The sequence below is a fragment of the Lycium barbarum genome, chromosome 7, assembly GCF_019175385.1.
Source record: "Lycium barbarum isolate Lr01 chromosome 7, ASM1917538v2, whole genome shotgun sequence".
Lineage (NCBI taxonomy): Eukaryota > Viridiplantae > Streptophyta > Magnoliopsida > Solanales > Solanaceae > Lycium > Lycium barbarum.
The window spans coordinates 116,437,500-116,457,313 of NC_083343.1; the positions used below are offsets into that span (position 1 = coordinate 116,437,500).

Sequence of the window (19,814 nt, forward strand, 5' to 3'; positions counted from 1 at the left end):
ATGAGTCCACGGGGGCAAAAACGGAAAAACCACGGTAACGAGAAAACGGGTCGTTACAGTATGTGTATAAAAAATATATAAAGGAATAGATAGATGTAAGATAATATAAAGAAAAAGTGAGGGTTAAAGTGTAAGGAAAATGTATGTAAAATGTATAGAGAATACAAAAATATAGAAATAATATATGAAGAAATATAAAGACACAATGTATATAAATAAATGTAAAAATAATATATATAAATAAATATAAACGCAATGTATATAAAAAAAAATACAAAGACAATGCAAGTAAATAAATGTAAAGAGAATATATATGAATAAGTAAAGAAGCAATGTATGAATGAAATATAAAGGCAATTAAAAAAATATAGAAAGAGGAAGAAAGTACTAGCCTTGCTAGTCTTCCTATAGAAAAAAAAAATCTAGAGAGTGTAGAGAGAAAAAAAATGTGTGTGAGGTAGTGTGCAAGTGATGAAAAAATATGAAGACCCATCCCCTCTATTTATAATACAAAATGACCCCTTGTTTTGTCCAAAAAAATAAAGGACTACACCACATTGTCCCCTTAATGCCACATTTGGTCTTTAGGTTATTGTGCAATGGGGATTTTACCCTTTTAACCAATGTATAAAAATCTATTAACCAATAGATGAAGAACCCAACTCATCACTTTAAATGTCACCTTTTTAAAAAGTGACAAGACCATGACTTAATCGAATTCTTGCTCTGTGTTTAAGAAATAATTGTTCCGATTTTCTGTACACTGACGGATTGTACTAAAATATAGTCTACTAATACATGTATAAATAATAATGTAAGTACAAAATATAAATATTAATGTATAAGATACAAAAATGTACTGCTATAAAATAAAGAAACAATTATTAATTGCACAAAATGGTAGTATTACGCTGTACATGTGCAAAAATAATGATTCTTACAAATGACAATAAATTGATAAAATTCCTAAAATAAGGATAATTACCGATAAATTTTTGAAAAATGCAAAACTATGTAAAAATGCTATTTTGTGCTCTTTAACGAATCAAGACCACCCGAAACATTAATTTTAAGCACGACGAGCCAAAGTTAGGTGTCAACAACTTATCCCTCTTCGACCGGAGATGATGAAAGAGTTTTCGGGCGAAGACGTTGACGTGTAGCCTATTTTGACTCGGCAAAGAATTACTAAAAGGATATGTATGAAGAAAGAAGCCAGACATTGGTTGAGCTTTGACAATACTCTTCGTCCGTCAGCGGGGTTGTGATGAAGAAATATGACAAAAAGGAAAGGATTGTTCTGGGCCAAAAAAACATTTTCGTACCCACGTCATCGCTTCCACAATTGTCCCAGTGTTGAGCTACGTGACGCTAGGGTTGCAAGGTTATATACCTGCTGGGGAAAGAATGATCCTCGCCCCGATGTGACCGAACTCTGCATAGAGCTTCCTACATATCTCGTCCATCAGGAGAATCAGGTCAATGTAGTTCCAAAGGTGATAATTGCTGGATGTTGTGGCAAATTTTGATAGTCAGATCAAAATTTTGCCCCAGTGTTGTTTATTAAGGTGGAGTGGTCCAAGCAAGATTAGGACGAAGGACGGTCGTGCTCGAATTCAAGCTACCTACATATCCCTGAGATGGGAGTCAGACTGGTTGTAGTTCGGGAAAACTTGTTGGGAAGATTAATAATTTATTGCTATAGGGGCTATTGACACCCAATTTTGGCCCTCCACATGTTTAATTAATTAGTCAAACTTCTTGATATTTAAAATAAAGTAAAATAATTGTTCGCAGAAGGAAAAATATTCTTTTAACTAATTTCAGTGTTATTTGACATTTCATGGGGCAAAATATTCATGATATATATTATACATATTTCTATATTGTTTTCGTAATTTTAAAGTATGTTATTAAATGGGAAAACCAAATTTCATCTTACAAAATATATTCAATTTTTACTTGGTACATATTTCGAATCGCCAATTTTTAGTCATTCGCTATTCAATTTTGGTAACTAGTCCGCGTTTGTAAGTAGTTATTTAACTTTGTTAAGTTCGAGAAGTTTAGTTAATTAATTGGATAATAATTTGCCTCGATTTTGTTCAAAACCAGTTAATTTCTGATTTATGTTTAATTTTGTTCAGTCTTGTAATTTATGGCTTCAATTAAAAAAAAATTGGTTACAATTTAAATCAATTTGACAAGCTCTTAAATGACGTTGGCCACATTTGCAAAGTGCTCAACACTTGGTATTTTTTTTTCTTTTTAAAAAAATTCCTTCAATTTTGTTCGTCCAATCCGCGCGTGTCACGTGGGCATGACGCGGATCAAGCCTTTCTTTCGATCTGGGTCGTCCAGCTATTTAATCCAATGGTCCTCTCTTTTCCCCTTTGTTTTTCCTTATATATATATATATATATATATATATATATATATATAATATTCCTTTTCATTTAAATGTTTCTTTTAATTTGGACCATCGATCAATATTTGATCAACGACCCAAATTAAATCCCCACCTTTAATCCTATCAGATCCCCAAAACATAGAAACCCTAGCCCCTAATAGACTCACCTCTCCCATCGCCGCCTGCTCCCATCTTCTCCTTTCTTCTTTTTCCTCCTTCCCCACGCCAAAGGACACCATGGCAGACGAAGCCCATATCTCTCTCGTCCTTTCCTCACTATTCACAATGTCACCATGGTACTCGAAGCCATGGAAAAGCTTCCACTCCGCCAAATCCTCAACGAGTAAGTACTCTATCTTTTCCCCTCTCTTTCTTTCTGTCTCATCAATAGACCCCGCCCCTCTCCTTCCATTTTTTTAAAAAAATTCAAAATCAAACCCAACCCACAAAATTTCGTGTATAAATAGAGGCTCTTGGTGCTTCCATCAGGAGGTTTTTTTTGGAGTCGAAGTTTTTCAGTCTTGGAAGTTCTAAAAAAGAAGTATTAAAATCTGAAAGCTTTTTTTTTTCGAAACAAGTTTTAGCCAAAATATCTCTCTTCTGAGTTCCTTTCTTTTCTCATTTGAGTTTCGAATCTAGGGAATCAAAATTGAAATCGATTCAAATACTCTTGGACCCATTTCGTTGCTCAAAATCAGGTAAACTCGCTTCCCATTTCTCTTTTGCTTTTTTAATGTTTTTAGCCTGAAAATGTTACTCGCCGTCGTTCTTATTTTATCATTTTATACGGTTGAAATCTCCACTTTAATATGTGTTATTTGCTAGACGGTTGAAATCCCGACTGAAATATATATTATTTTTTTATCTCGTTGAGACGGTTGAAATCCGATTGAAAAAATGTGTTATTTTCTGATTTAGTTAGCCTTGCTCGAAGAATGTGATTTGCTTTTTTCTGTATTTGTATATTCTGTCACTCTATGTTGGTTTAGTTGGTTTTATTTTCGAGATTGAAGGAGGGGCATATTAATTTTAGTTTGGGTCTTAGTTTAGATTCAGTCACTTTCTTTTGTTTATTCTGATTTGCTTCATTTCGGATGGAAAATAATTAAGAATTTAGAATTTTTTCTGAGTTGAATATACTACGGTTCTATTTTGTTAAGTTTCTGCCTGGGGGATGATCACGTCTTCGTTTTAGTTGTAAGTTTCATAAAGTTCGCGATTAGGGTTTTTGGGCCAAGAATGGGCTGCTTTTCTTCAGTTTTTCCCTTTAGATCAACTTCAAAATTTATTTGTTTTCTCGTTAAAAAATCTGTCCAGATTTACTTCAACTTGTTTAAGTTTAATTAGAATCCAATTTTTCCGACTGGTTTAGTTTGTTAAATATATATATGTGTGTTTGGTTGAGGTCATAACTTGTTTTGGTTGAGGTCATAACTTGTTTAAGGTTTTTAAGAAATGTTCGTGGACAGTATGAACAGTCACAAGCTTCAGTTTGTCTAAAGTGGCTTACTTTCAACAGGTTTCCAAGGCGGGTTTTAAAATAGTCGACTTTAGTTCAGTTTTTGATTAATTAGTCGTTGCCCTCTCACCTCTCGTTAGTAGAGTTTAAATGTTTGGAGATTATGAAAATCAACGAGTACAGAAGTTTAGGTTTGAAGATCTAGTTTAAAGCTAGGTTTGAGATTCGCTTAAGTTTGAGCTTAAGATCTAGATTAAGCGTTGATGTATTGGTAGCGTAGTTTTCTCTCGTCTTTTCCTTTTACTATTAAGTCCAAGTCCGTTCGCTCTTTACTTGTTTGTTTATGAGTCCTTGTCCCTGTTTTAGGATCTAGTTTAAAGCTAGGTTCGAGATTTGCTTAAGTTTGAGTTTAAAATTCAGTTCTAGATCAAGCGTTGATGTATTGGTAGCGTAGTTTTCTCTCGTCTTTTCCTTTTACTATGAAGTCCAAGTCCGTTCGCTCTTTACTTGTTTGTTTATGAGTCCTTGTCCCTGTTTTAGGTACTTACTTCGTTAAAAAACATAGAGTAAGAATTCCATTCTAGACTAGTTCATTTTTTTCTTTCTCTAAGAAAAATTTATGATGTTCGCCCTATTTATTACCATCAACTTGAATACCTTCAGGAGTAGTTAACCACTTGTAAATGTTTCTTGTTCTTGAATTGGTTTTGATATCCTTTATTTCCTTTAGCATATAAAATATGTTGGCTGTGAATTGTCACTCAAAATGGACTAAGAATATAGCCAATACCTGGTTGTATGTTTTTCCCAAAATGATGAGGAGACAGTTCATTTTCTTATCCTTTTTTTTTTCCTCTACTTGTTTAAGGATTCCGGAAATTACATATTCAATTTGTTAATGGAAATCTTCTTTATAAAAGTTGGGTTTATAAAAATGAGTTGGCATGATTATTTTAAAAAAAAAAAACAAGTCATTTGCCAAAAAAAAAAAAAAAAAAAAGCTAACTACCATAACAAAGTTTGGTTTAAGCTTCTTGTTTGATATTTTTATAAGATGGATACGTACCTATTGATCTATGAACTTAGTAGCAATACTAAAATCCTACAGTGTTTAAGATGTTAAATTTCCACCCAGTTTTTGTTCTCCTCACTCGAGACTAGTTCACTGTTTGCAATTAAGAGTTTGATTTTTTGTTATTTTTTAAACTTTGATTTTATCCTTTCCTTTACTCTTACTGATATCTCGTTATTGTATCTGCATGATATACATATGGAGTTCAACTGAACGCCTCCTATTCTAAGTTGGGCTAAAATCCCAACACAAAATCCTTGTGTATTTTCATCGAGTCCGAACAGCAGCAACAATTAACATAAAACTTTGGTCTATCCAAAAGCCAAGTGAGATGGAGAAGAAGCAGCAGCAGCAGCAGCATGACGAAAGAAATTGCAAAATCTCAGGCTGAAGTTTGAAGGAACTTTCACCAACTACGCTAAAGCCAAACGATAGATAATATTTTGGTTTGTTTGAGAAAATTATAACAAATGCGGAAATGTAAACTAACCTAGAAAGTGAGTAAAATGATCAATGGCCACAAGTATGGATAATAGGAGATTACACTCAAGTAACGATCCAACGTATTTTACGATTTTACAACTAAGAGCAGGTTTGTGTTGATAGATAATGATATCTAAAATCTCATTGAAAGTCTTCCAACCAAATCAATGAATTTCACTCTAAGCTTTTCCAAGCCTTAGAATGTGATATTAGGTACAATCAATTTAACCTCAAGTAACTATCCTCTTCCGAGCTCAAGTTATTAGATGAGTTTAATGACCCAAATTCTTGTTAATTAATCTTTCCCAACCTAGATTTCCTCTTCCAAGCTCAATCTAAGTAAATGGGTGAGTCCTAGGGTTAGCTAATCCCTTTGGAAACATTCAAGAACGAGATTAATTAAATCAACAAAGACCCACTTCAATAGCAATAAGAATCATTCAATACATAAGCATAACAAGAGTTTCAAACCAAACTTTAATCAAGAATACTTTCATAAACGAGATTCAAGTTATGGAATAGAAAGCTACACACTTAGATATACAATACAAAGCAAGAAATTGAAGAAATGAATTAAAGGTTTAAGAAATACTCAACCAAATCTTCAAATCTTCAACCCCAAAGTGTGGTGTAGAAACCTAGTCTCCAAACTTGATGAAAAACTGCCAAAGATAATGTATTACAAACCCTAAAAGAGTATTTATATTATTCAAAAACGGGAACAAAATCTGGACCATAATACCCTCTTGCACAACATGCTATTCGCATGTTCAACATGCTAATCGCATGTTGTGCCAAAACCGTAGCATGTGGTGACAATTTCTCTGTCACCACATGCTGCACCACATGCTGCTCGCATGTTGCACATGCTGCACCATATGCTACTCGCATATGGTGCCATTTTCACTGACAGCAGATGCTGCACCACATGCTGCTAGCATGTTCAACATGCTGCTAGCATGTTCAACATGCTGCACCACATGCTATTAGCATGTGGTGCCAGAAACGTTGATTTGTTCTATTTTTGCTCTATTTTGGTCTGTTTTGCTCTGTTATGCTCTCCGGACATCTTTTCCTACAAAACAACATAAAAACACAAAAAGTAACAACAAAAGTGCTTAAAGAGTCACAAAAACTTAAGGAATTAGCATCGAATATCGCGTAATTTCACGACTCATCAAGGACCTAGGACAGGGCATTATTTTAGACTCTCAGACTAAGCCCGAGTATTAGAATTATTTTTATCGGGATTGAGGCCCAATTCTCTACTCTCTTTAAAAATTCCTGCATTTACTTACCCTTTTGGTGTGAACATTTTGAAAACTAAATAAAGCCCTAGCAGGCATTTGAAATACGTTAAAGTTGCTATTTTGGAAAGCAACCATATTTAGTGATAAACAGTGGAAATCAACTATATTTATTGATCAATATATATACTTAAGCAATTTGATGGTGTTTTGGGTCAGGATAGATGATCAACTAAGTCCAATACGCACTAAACGGAGTTATCATTGGAGTGAATTGATGTGAACTACTTGATTCACCCATATTTAGTGATAAACAGTGGAAATCAACCATATTTAGTGATCAATATATATACTTAAGCAATTTGATGGTGTTTTGGGTCAGGATAAATAATCAACTAAGTCCAATACGTACTAAATGGAGTGATCATTGGAGTGAATTGGTGTGAACTACTTGATTCACCCATATTTAGTGATAAACAGCGGAAATCAACCATATTTAGTGATCAATATATATATATATCTACTAAAATCATTAGTAATTTGTTGCAACTTCTTCCACAACTGTATGATCTGTTGCAACAGATTAGTAACTTGTTGAAACAGATTAGTAATTTGTTGCAACTTCTTCCACAACTGTACTATCTGTTGCAAACAGATTAGTAACTTGTTTAAATAGATTAGTTATTTATTGGAACGGATTAGTAACTTGTTGAAACAGATTAGCAATTTGTTGCAACTTCTTCAACAACTGTATGATCTATTGCAATCATTTAGGCAACTTGTTTAAACAGATTAATAACTTGTTTAAACAGATTAGTTACTTGTTGGAACAGATTAGTAACTTGTTGCAACTTCTTCAACATCTGTATGATCTGTTGCAATCATTTAGGCAACTTGTCTAAACAGATTAGTTACTTGTTGGAACGGATTAGTAACTTGTTGCAACTTCTTCAACAACTGTATGATATGTTGCAATCATTTAGGTAACTTGTCTAAACAGATTAGTGATTTGTTTAAACTGATCCATCTGTTGAAACAGATTAGTAATTTGTTGCAACTTCTTCAACAAGTGTATGATCTGTTGCAACAATTAACTCATCTGTTGCGACATATGTTTTAGTTTTTACAATAATTTAAGCAATTGTTTGATGTTTTCCAACAATGTGAGTAATTTGTTGCAACAACTAAGCAACTAAGCAATTCTACTGTATGCATCTATTGCAACAATTAGTAAGCAAAATAAATAAGTTCATAAATAGAAATTGTTCAACAGCCACCTTGGCTCCAAATACCACAACTAATCAAAATGAATAAGTTCATAAACATCATTCACAAATAACATAAAGGACAAAAAAAAAAAAAAAATTGTTCAACAGCCTCCAAATACCACAATTTAAGTAATAATTTGTTCAACAACTACCTTCTGGGGTGTAGCAGATTTCCTTGATCTGCTGTATCTCCTTCATTTCCATCATCAGTTTCTTCATCTTCTAGTTCTTCTTCACTTTCTTTATTTGTATATATTGCTTCTTGGCTCTGTTCTTCATCTCTTTTTGAGGATTGATTGTCAGTTTGGCTGCCAATTTGACTATATCTTTCCTCAACATTTGCTGTTTCATAAATAAATTGTCTACTTGTCGCAACAAGTGTAGAACTTGTTGCAACAATTACAAATCTGTAGGATATCCTCTATAAACAGAACCAAATAACTGAAGCTATGTCCAACAAATTTGTAGTTGTTTGGTAACGTCCAAAATACACTCCTCAAAGAGAAAGTGTACACGGTCGTATGCAATATATTTACCCAACTATGAGTCGGGGTCGATCCCACAGGGAACAATATGCTAGGCGATTAAGAAAGTAAGGAACTTTCACCAACTAAACTAAAGCCAAACGATAAATGATATTTTGGGTTTTTGATTAAGATTATAACTAATGCGGAAATGTAAACTAACCTAGAAAGCAAGTAAAATGATCAATGGCCACAAGCATGGATAATAGGAGATTACACTCAAGTAACGATCCAACGTATTTTACAACTAAGAGCGGGTTTGTGTTGATAGATAATGATATCTAAAATCTCATTGAAAGTCTTCCAACCAAATCAATGAATTTCACTCTAAGCTTTTCCAAGCCTTAGAGTGTGATGTTAGGTACAATCAATTTAACCTCAAGTAACTATCCTCTTCCGAGCTCAAGTTATTAGATGAGTTTAATGACCCAAATTCTTGTTAATTAATCTTTCTCAACCTAGATTTCCTCTTCCGAGCTCAATCTAAGTAAATGGGTGAGTCCTAGGGTTAGCTAATCCCTTTGGAAACATTCAAGAACGAGATTAATTAAATCAACAATAACCCACTTCATTAGGAATAAAAATCATTCAATACATAAGCAAAACAAGAGTTTCATTCAACACTTTAATCATAGAATATTTCCATAAACAAGATTCAAGTGAAGAAAATAAATACTACACACTTAGATATACAATACAAAACAAGGAATTGAAGAAAGGATTAAGAAATATCTCATTGAAGTGCTTCCAATCTTCTCCTCCAATGGTGTAGAAAAACCCTAGCCTCCAAAACTTGCAAAATGACAAAAGATAAATATTACAAACCCTAAAAGAGTATTTATATCATTCCAAAAAACGGGAACAAAATCTGGACCAAAATACCCTCTTGCACAACATGCTGCACCACATGCTATTCGCATGTTCAACATGCTAATCGCATGTGGTACCAAAACCGTAGCATGTGGTGACAATTTTCTCTGTCACCACATGCTGCTCGCATGTTGCACATGCTGCGCCATATGCTATACTCTGCGTGTAGCATATGGTGCCAGAAAGTATGAATTTGTTCTATTTTTGCTCTATTTTGGTCCGTTTTGCTTCGTTTTGCTCTCCGGGCATCTTTTCCTACAAAACAACATAAAAACACAAAAAGTAACAACAAAAGTGCTTAAGGAGTCACAAAAGCTTAAGGAATTAGCATCGAATATCGCGTAATTTCACGACTCATCAATACCCCCAACTTAAAGTCTTTGCTTGTCCTCAAGCAAATCAAAACAAAAATCTCAATGAGGAACCACTTTAAGCACAAAAACATGACTTTGGTTGGTACCAACAATTAGACTACAAGCATGTGAAACTTCAACCAAATACCACCCTCATTTCAAAATACAATTTCAAGAATGCAATAGCTATTTAAAACCATCAAGCAACAACACTCAAGTCTCAATAAGTGACTCAAAACCACTAGCTCACTAGATTTGCTCAGTCGACTCAACTTGATTTTTTTTTTCTCAACATTACCAATCTATCGTAATTCATATGCCCTCACAAGAAAGAAGGTCCCAAAATCACACTATTCACAACAACGACACAAGGGACAAATACACAAAGTCACTCACACTCAACAGATTTGTAGTTGTTGCAGCAGATTGTCTACTTGTTATAACAAGTGTAGAACTTGTTGCAACAACTAAAAATCTGTTGGATATCTTCTACAAACATAACCAAATAACTGAAGCTATGTCCAATAGATTTGTAGTTGTTGCAACAGATTGTCTACTTGTTACAACAAGTGTAGAACTTGTTGCAACAACTAAAAATCTGTTTGACATCTTCTACAAACAGAAGCAAATAACTGAAGCAATGTCCAACAGATTTGTAGTTGTTGCAACAGATTATCTATTTGTTACAACAAGTGTAGAATTTGTTGCAACAACTAAAAATCTGTTGAATATCTTCTACAAACATAAGTAAATAACTAAAGTTATGTCTAACAGATTAGTGAGTTGTTGCAACAGATTGTCTACTTGTTGCATAAAGTGTAGAATTTGTTGCAACAACTACAAATCTGTTGGTTATCTTCTACAAATAGAACCAGATAAATACCAGGACAAGAACAAAAAAACTATCTGTTGGATATATTTTCCTAAACCCTAAACCATACTAGGACAACAACAGAAAAACCAACTATGTCACTACAAACACATAACAATAACAACATGAATTTTATCCAAACTTTTCCTAAACCCAAAGAAAAAAAAAATCTTTGCAAAAAACCAAAAATAAAAACTTCTCAAAACTTTTTTTTTAAAACAAAATTAATTTTTTTGGGTGGGTGGGGGAAGTAAGAAACCAAAAAAAAAAAATTCAAAGGGGGGGGGGGGGGGGGGGAGTGGTGCAATATAATAAATATTTTCAAATTTTTTTTTTCAAAACAATATTTTTTTTTCAGAAGGGTGGGGGTGCAAAACAAAACTTTTCAAAATTTTTTTAAAAAAAAAATTGGGTGGGGGGGGGGGGGGTGGGGGGAGGGTTGGGAGGAGAAGGAGGTGGGGTGAAAAAAACAAATAAAGAAGATCAAAATAAAAAAAGGGGGGGGGGGGGGGGGAAGGGGTGGGAGGAGGAGGAGTGGGGACTGGTAAAAAAATCGATTTTTTTAAAAAAAAAATTAAAATTCTTTTTTTGGGCCGTGGGTAGGGGGAGGGTTGGGAGGAGGAGGAGGAGGGGGATGAAAAAACAAATAAAGGAAATCAAAACTTTTAAAAAAAAAATTGGGGCGGGGGAGGTGTGGGACGAGGAAAAGGAGGCGGCTGGTGAAAAAGAAAATAAAATAAATTAAAAAAAAAACAAATTTTTTAGTGAGGGGGAAGGGCGGGGGAGGGGTGGGAGGAGGAGGGGGTGGCTGATGAAAAAGCAAATAAAAATTCAATTTAAAAAAAATAAATTAGGGGGGGTGGGAGGAGGAGAAGGGGGTTGGTGGATTGTTTGGATTAAGTTGAGGTCTTTGTATATTTTGTAAAAGATTAAGAAGTTTGAAAAAATATATTTTGGACCCCAATTTTCTTAATACCAAATTTAATTGGGTTTTGCTTTCAAGTGGTCCCCATGAGTCACCTATACTAATTTCACGACTAAAAGGTCACGTATAGCTAATTCTTCCTGACTTATTAGAAACCACCAGAGGACCTCTAAGGGTGGACAAGCTGCACTTAGCATCCTTCAAGTTCAAGAAAAGTAAAAAATTCGATTGGTATTTTGAGCCATCTTGAGCTCTCTAAACTAGGGAAGGGTCCTCTATTGAATAGAAACCTGGAAAAGTTAACTAAAGGTGACGACTTTGACCGGTCAAGGTCAAAGGCCACTTAAATTTGTGATTAAGTTAATTGGGGTCCAAAATGTAATTTTAAAACTTATTAAACTTTTGTAAAATACCAAAAAACCCAACTTAATCCCAAAAAACCCAGCAGCCCCCCCCCCCCCCTCTCCTCCCACAACTCACCCCTCTCCCCGCGCTCCCACCCCTTCCCCCACCACCCAATTTTTTTTTTAAAAAGTTTTGATATTTTTTTATTGCACCACCCACCCCCCGTGACCCAACACCCCACCAACCCGACCCTCCAAAAAAAAATTTGGTTTTTAAAAATAAAGTCTGAAAAGTTTTTGTTTTTAGTTTTTTGCACCACCCCCCTGGTAGGGGGGAGGGGAGGGTGTGAGAGAGGTATGGGGTGGTTTTTTGCACCACCCCTCACATGCCCAAACCATCTCAGCCTCGCTTCCAGCATCTTGTCCTCTACTGATGCCACTCCCACCTTATCTCGGATATCTTCATTCCTAATCCTATCTCGCCTGGTGTGCCGACACATCCATCACAACATTCTCATTTCTGCAACTTTCATCTTTTGGACGTGAGAGCTCTTGACTGCCCAACACTCTGGCCTGTACAACAAAGTCGGTCTCACAACCACTTTGTAGAACCTGCCTTTATGTTTTGGTGGCGCCTTCTTATCACACAACACTCCTGAAGCGAGCCTCTATTTCATCCACCCTGCACCAATACGATGTGAGACATCATCGTCAATATCCCCATTTTCTTGTATAATAGACCCAAGATATTTGAAACTTCATTTCTTTTGGATGGCCTGGGTACCAAGCCTCACTTCCACGCCAGGCTCATGTGTCACGTCACTGAAATTGCACTCCATATACTCTGTCTTGGCCCTACTCAACTTGAACCCTTTAGACTCCAGAGTTTGTCTCCAAACCTCCAGCTTAGTAGTTCACTCCGCTGCGTGTCTCGTCAATCAAGACTATGTCATTCGCGAATAACATACACCATGACACCTCACCTTGAATTCGTAAATACTACAAACTATACGATAATTTACTCCTCCTTGGGTCGTTGTAAGTCCAACAAAATAATAGAGGGAAATCTACAAAATGACACAAAGACACGTTTTATTAATTCTTTCAATTATTTTTACGTGCATCTTCTTGTTTCTTCTTTTTAATGCCTACCCCAGTAGCTTCCTTCTTTTTTACTCCCCCGGTGACTCGAAATCACGATCTTTGGTTCGGGTTGAACGTGAAGGGTGATTACCACCTGATTAACTCTCATTGCATGTGAAACATGCCCTTTCTCCAGTGTCGTTATACGTTCATAGTGGGAAGTGTCCTTTTTCTATTGTTTTGCTTGTCTATACTTGTTATTTCTTATTGGTGGAGTATATCTGTCACTTCTAGATTTTCACATCAGTATGTCCAGGACCATAATTTGTTTTGAAATATTTTTTTCAATTATATATAGGAAGAGGATTAAAAGGTGGAATTGAACCTTCACTAACAAGATTAAAGTTTAAATAGTCAATCAATTCAACTACTAAGATTCTCCTTCGGGACCAGGAGTGTCAAGTGGGCGAAGTCATAAGCTGACTTTGGATGGGGAAAATGGGTTGAACTTTTTTTGGTAAATAAAGATTTTATTAATACCAAAAGTAATAGTTACTACAAAGCTAGATAGGCAGACCACCTGTCTCTCAAAAAAAAAAATAAACAGACCAAGACTCACGAAATTTTTTATAGAGGTCCAACTAACAATAGTTGAATGAGAATCCATTCTATTTTTGACACTTCAATAGTGGGTCCATTTACATACTTTACATTGTCACTCACCACTTACCACCCGAGTCCCCCTCTTCCCCAACGGTCCACTCCTCTTCTTCTTTCTTTTTCTTTCTTATCTCTATCCAATATCCAACTCCCAAATACAATTAAAAAATTGGAACTTTAGCATCAATTATTTCTTTAATTTATGGCACAAAGGCGCTATTTTATTTTATAGGATTGGCTTAAAAAAAAAAATAAAACAAAACAGAAAAGAAAAAAAAAAAACTATACTTGTTACCTTTAGGATCTGTAGTTACGAAGAAAAAGAGATCATGTTATTAATTATTACATGCTATTTAAATAAATATTCTATATGTATTAAAATAATCTTATCTAATCAATTTATATCCTAAAGTGTAGGGGTGTTCACGGTTCAGTTAAGAACCGATTGAAACCGAAAATCGAACGACACCGATTAAATAAACCGATAGTTATTTGAGTTTGGTTTGATTTAAAATTTTAGAAAACGGATAATATTTGCTTCGGTTTAGTTTTATTAAAACCAAACAGAAGAAAAGACCGCATCAAACCTACAAATTATATACCCAATTTTTGCAATTATAAATATACAATATATTAACTTTTATAAATAATTTTAAGTACTTTATTTAGTTTTTCATAAAAAAATTCTTTATCTGTAATAGGCTAATGAATTTTAAACCTTAAACTCATTTCTTACAAGAAATTCATGAATTCAAACTCATTTGTTCAAAGAAACAACTATGAGATTAACCTTAAAAAAATATATGCTTAAAAATGTTGAATAATAAGCTTATTTTTAATATTAACAGTTTAAAGGCGTTTCCGTTTATTTAACAGAAAAAATGGTTATCAGCAATTTTTTTTAATCAAAAACATCAACTGCTTATTTTTAGCTCCAGTATTTATATCCATTTATTTTAAGGGCGTTTAAGTTATTTTAATAGAAAAAAGATGTCTATTAGCATTTTTTTTTAATCAAATACATCAACTGCTTATTTCAGCTTCAACATTTTTATCTGTTTATTTATAAATTCAACTTAAACACTTAAAAAGTATTTTTAAGTACTTGTTCCTAAAAATTACTTAAATGTAGCTAAACCGAATAAACTCTAATTTTAGTATTTTTCTTTAATAGTTAGCTATGGGTACATATTTCCAGAAACTTTGAGAAATAAGAATGATCCAAATAAAATAAATTAAAATGTTTTGCCGCATCAGTCTTGTTTATTTTCTTTGCATGCTCAACTCCTTCATTTGCTTACTTTTCTTTAGTTACCAAAAAAATATTAGCTTTTCTTTTGCTTTTCTTATTTCCAATTTGTGTAGAATCGCACTAGGTCATGATTGAATAAGAAAAAGAAAATCAGAGAGGAAGAGGGGTGGGCGGAAGAGGGGGACTATGGTGGTGAATAGTAAGTAAAATATAAAGTGTGCAAATAGACCCCACTACCTAAGTTCAAAATTAGAATGGAGCCTCGCACAACTATTGTTGGTTGGGCCTCTACCATTATAAGGGGGACTGGGGTGGTAAGTGGTGAGTGACATGTAAAGTATGTAAATGGACCTCACTATTGAAGTGTCAAAAATAGAATGGATCCTCATACAACTATTGTTTGTTGGACCTCTATCATTGTAAAAAATTTCCAAGGAACCTAACTACAATCTATAGAGCAAACTATCATTATCAAATCAGAAAGACTACAAATTGGTTTCCAAATAACATCAGCCCAACAATCTTCATGGCATGGTATTCAGGAGGAGTAATGGAGCTTGCCACCTTGATAGTGCACTGCCTTGTATATGGATATGTACTGCAATCTGATGCCATTCCTCTGTCACTTTGACTTTGATCCTTTTTTTTTTTTTTTTTTATGAAATCTTATGCCATTCCTCTCTTTCCAGATTGATGCAGCCACCATAGCCAAACTATATAAATGCCCACGGAAGCCAAACTATTTATCCGCGTATGCCCCTTTCCTTTGATACCCATCAAACTATATATCCGTATTCCCACACGATTGTTAATGCATTTGAAATGTAAAATAGTAGTGTTACATTGTGAGTTATTTTCTTTCATTGTAGTATATTGTGAGTTATTTTCTTTCGTTTTTTTGTTGATTTATCTTATTCATACTCAATTTGGCTTCTTTCTTTTAGTTTTTTATTTTATTTTTCTATTTTCTTTCCTTTTTCCTTTTATTTATTTATTTATTTATTTATTTATTTATTTTTCTAATTTCATTTAATTCTTTTTTTCTTTTTTTCATAATCTAATCGATAAGGCATCATTAACTCCCTGAACTATACCCGAACTTCCTACGACACACCTTACCTTTTCCTGGGTCCTATTAACCCCCTAAACGTTTTTAAAACGAAATAATTACTCCCCTAAACACTGATGTCCACTCTCATACGGGAGAGTGATATACACTCTCCTTGCCACACGTATATTTGTTTTTAATTTTTTTTACGCTTAGGTGTCAATTTTTTTTTTTTAAAAAATGAATAACTGATTTTGTTAGAAAAAATGAAAAATGGATATTTAAAAGATCTGAAAATTTGATTTTTCCTTTTAAAACCAGTTTTTTTAAAAAAAAAAGGAAAAAAAAAACTGAAAACATGGAAGTTTTTAAAATATGGAAAACTTGATTTTTTTTTTTTAAAATGTCTTAAAAAATCTTGATTTTCATGATTTCATTTTCTTAGGACACTTTTATTTTTCAAATAAAACCTGGATTATTTAAAAAAAAATTGAAAAAAGTGTTTTTCTTGTCAATATGTAAAAAAACTGAATTTTATAAAAATTTGGAAAAACTAATTATTTTTTAAAATGTGGAAAAACTGTTTTTTAAACTAAATTTGGAAAACTAGATTTCTAAAATAACGGATTTTCATATTTTTTAGAAACAATTTAGTTTTCCATATTTTAAGAAAATACAGATTTTTAAGGAAAAAAAAAAAGTTTTCCACATTTTTATGCTTCTCACTCTCCTTTCCACGTCAGCGCTCTCTCTTGCCACATCCGCGTTTAGTGGGGTAATTATTCCGTTTTTAAAAAGTTTAGGGGGTAATAGAACCCAGGAAAAGGTAAGGTGTGTCGTAGCAACTTCGGGTATAGTTCAGTAGGGGTAATGATGCCTTATCCCTAATCTAATTTCATTAACTCTTTTTGCTCTTTTTCTTTATTTATTTTCTATACAATTAAAGAAAAAAGAAAATTGATATGGTAAACATTCGTGTACCTTTTTAAAATACAACTTTTGTTTTTCTTTCTCATTTTCTTTTTCTCTAAATCAGTTATTAGAATAACTTATAGAGCAAATAAAAAGTGTGTTCTATAAGTTGAAAACTTGAAATAATACAAATAATGTATTAGAAAATAATGCAAAAGGACGGAAAGAAAAAAAAGTAAAAAAGAGATAATACCAAAAGTAAAGAGGTATGGCCCTAATGAAATGTTTTTAAGTCCGGAGCCTAAAGGGTATAAAAATACACGGTATAAACCAAAAGGGGGTAGCCTTTTATTTACAGACCAAAACGGGTATAACATGGATCAGTCCACGTTATACCCCATTTTTTTTTAATTGTCACACTGATCACGGAAAAATTAAAAAATAAATAAATTAAAAGGTATAACGTGGACTGATCCACGTTATACAAAATTATTTGTATAACGTGGACTAGCCCACGTTATACCATTAATATATATTTTCCTCCCCAACGTTTTACAAAATAGTTTGTAAGATGTTGCATCTATTTAAATCATATTCGGCTGTGTTTTTAATAAAAAAGAATTATTGATTTTTTTTAATTCTTAAAGCATATAGTTAATTTCAGTGATATAGCGAGCACTAAAAAAAAAAAATTTGGTAAACTTTTTTTTTTGCAAAGGTGCCCGAAGTAAGTTTTGTTTGAAAAAACTTAGTGTTTTTTCCATACTTTGATCAATGATTAGTCGTGTGTGAAGACTCCGAAACGTCAATATTTTATATAGAATCTAATATTTTTTTCTGCGTACAATAATGTAGGCCTAATACATCAAGGATACGTAGACGTTCGGATAGTCATTTTAGGGGTTGAAAAGGTGCCCGAAGTAAGTTTTGTTTGAAAAAACTTAGTGTTATTTCCATACTTTGATCAACGATTAGTCGTGTGTCAAGACTCCGAAACGTCAATATTTTATATAGAACCTGATATTTTTTCTGCATACAATAATGTAGGCTTAATACATCAAGGATACGTAGACGTTCGGATAGTCATTTTAGGGGTTGAAAAGGTACCCTGAAGTAAGTTTTGTTTGGAAACTTTAGGGTGTTTTATTTTTTAAGATTTTGATTTAAGCGTGTTATTTTTTAATCAAGACATAACTTTATTTTGAATATAAATATAATTCTAAAAAATATAGGGAGAAAAACTAGTTGTAAAGTGGTCAAACTTTAGATGGTCATAACTTTGCGCTCGGACGTCCGATTTACGCGATGTTTTTGTTGATTTTGGGTATTTTATGTCGGATAACTTATGTATTTTCCGGATGTATGCCTAGACTTATACTTTATTTAGTCGTTCTTGTACAGTGACACCAGATTCGGGGATGGTTTTACCTTTAGTTTTCGTGTTTTATATAAGGATTACTAATACTTGAATGATTTCTTTTCCCCTTTAATTCCTTTATTAAATTTTTCTTGTGGATTGTGGATGGCTTACTAACTTAGTAGGAGTCAGTTCCTTCACGACTTATGAAATTGGGTCATGACAAATTGATACCAGAGCTTTAGGTTAATCAGTCTCAGAAGTACGAGAACAATGTATAATAGAGTCTCGAGGATCGGTACGGAGACGTCTGTACTTATCTTCGAGAGGCTATGAGACACTTAGGAAAATTCCATTACTACATTCCTTATCGTGCGTATTTGATTTTGGTAAGGTTTAAACTTCATTCTTCTAATCTCTCACTAATAGTGAGGACACGTTTTCTGGTTCAGGCATAAACGATGAAGATGTGACATCAGGTAGCATGGTACGAAGTGTGCCACCATGACAAGCACTTTGTTTTGGGGTGTGTGTGATGGGTCTTCGGTTACTCTACGGAACAGAGGTGTATGAAAGGAATTCGAATGGATCATTCTCAGTTATGGGACGAGCACAAGTGGTGGATGTGGTCGTCTAGAAATTAGTGGTTATAGGTGATTGATTATTGTGGAAATGATCGGCTATAATCCTTTGGTAAAGGTCGGGTTTGCGGGTTTTCGTGATATCTTGTTGGTTTGATGGTAAGGGGTCGTTTTGAGCTACAAGCCTGTCAGTTTTGCGAGACTACTCTGCCTATGAAGTGATTGCTAAAAGGACGTACATTTATCGGTAAGTTTGACTACCTCATATGCTCCTGTAAAATTTAGTGATTGGTTAAAAGGGATGGATCTGGCGAGGGATGAGTGGAAAGATCTGACCACTTGTGGATAGTGTAAATGTGACTTTGGCTCAAAAAGGTTCTATGATTAACGGTGGATGTTAACTAATTCATGTCGCGGGATATATTTCAGAGGGTTATTTGAGGATCAGTGAAATCAGTTTGAACAAAGAGTAGTGGATTCGCCAAAGGACTTTGGATACATACTTTGGGTCGGTAGACTCATAGGCCAGGATAGTAGAGCTATTCGTCTTTTAAGGGAATTTTGGCAAGGAAACCGGTATGAGCTATATAAGGACGTTGGTAGGAATTTATATGTAGTAGTCATTGATATTTTCTGGTTGAAAGGTTTCTTGAGGAATGGTATATGTGTTGTGTGGGAATTAGAGGAGCTTTATATTTTAAGGTTCGAGTAAGGAAAGTGAAACTCTCAGACGCTCAAGCTTGCACTTTGCTACGACCTCCACGATTGGCTTAGCTATTTTGAAAGGGTTATAGTATTTTGATCTACCCCATGAGGGGGTTTGGGTGATTTTTGGTTGTTATTGATAAAAGTGATTTTTGTGGGATATGGAAACAGAGGAGTTCAGAAAAAAGGCATCTTATAATCAGCTTTGGAGGATTAAGGTTCACAAGACTTGAAATTGAAGCAGCGTGACTACTTGAATCATAATCGGGATGTGGTGTCCTTATATTGGATCTTTCAGAAAGGGTGTAAAGTGACAGGTTGATTGAGGAATTGTATAGATGATATGACTTAGTGTGTGTGGCAAATGCTAGCGAAACTTTAGTGAATGAG

General features: G+C 34.0%; 1 long non-coding RNA gene across 2 annotated transcripts; it reads left to right on the top strand.

Moving 5' to 3' along the window:
* Positions 1-2,482: 2,482 nt before the first annotated feature.
* On the top strand, positions 2,483-4,839 carry LOC132603934 (uncharacterized). Of its 2 annotated transcripts, none has more exons than XR_009568586.1 (2): positions 2,483-2,753; positions 3,038-4,839. It is a non-coding gene; the product is annotated as an uncharacterized LOC132603934 (long non-coding RNA). The 2 variants fall into 2 exon arrangements; XR_009568585.1 differs by having other exon boundaries at positions 3,050-4,839.
* The last annotated feature ends 14,975 nt before the right edge of the window (positions 4,840-19,814 follow it).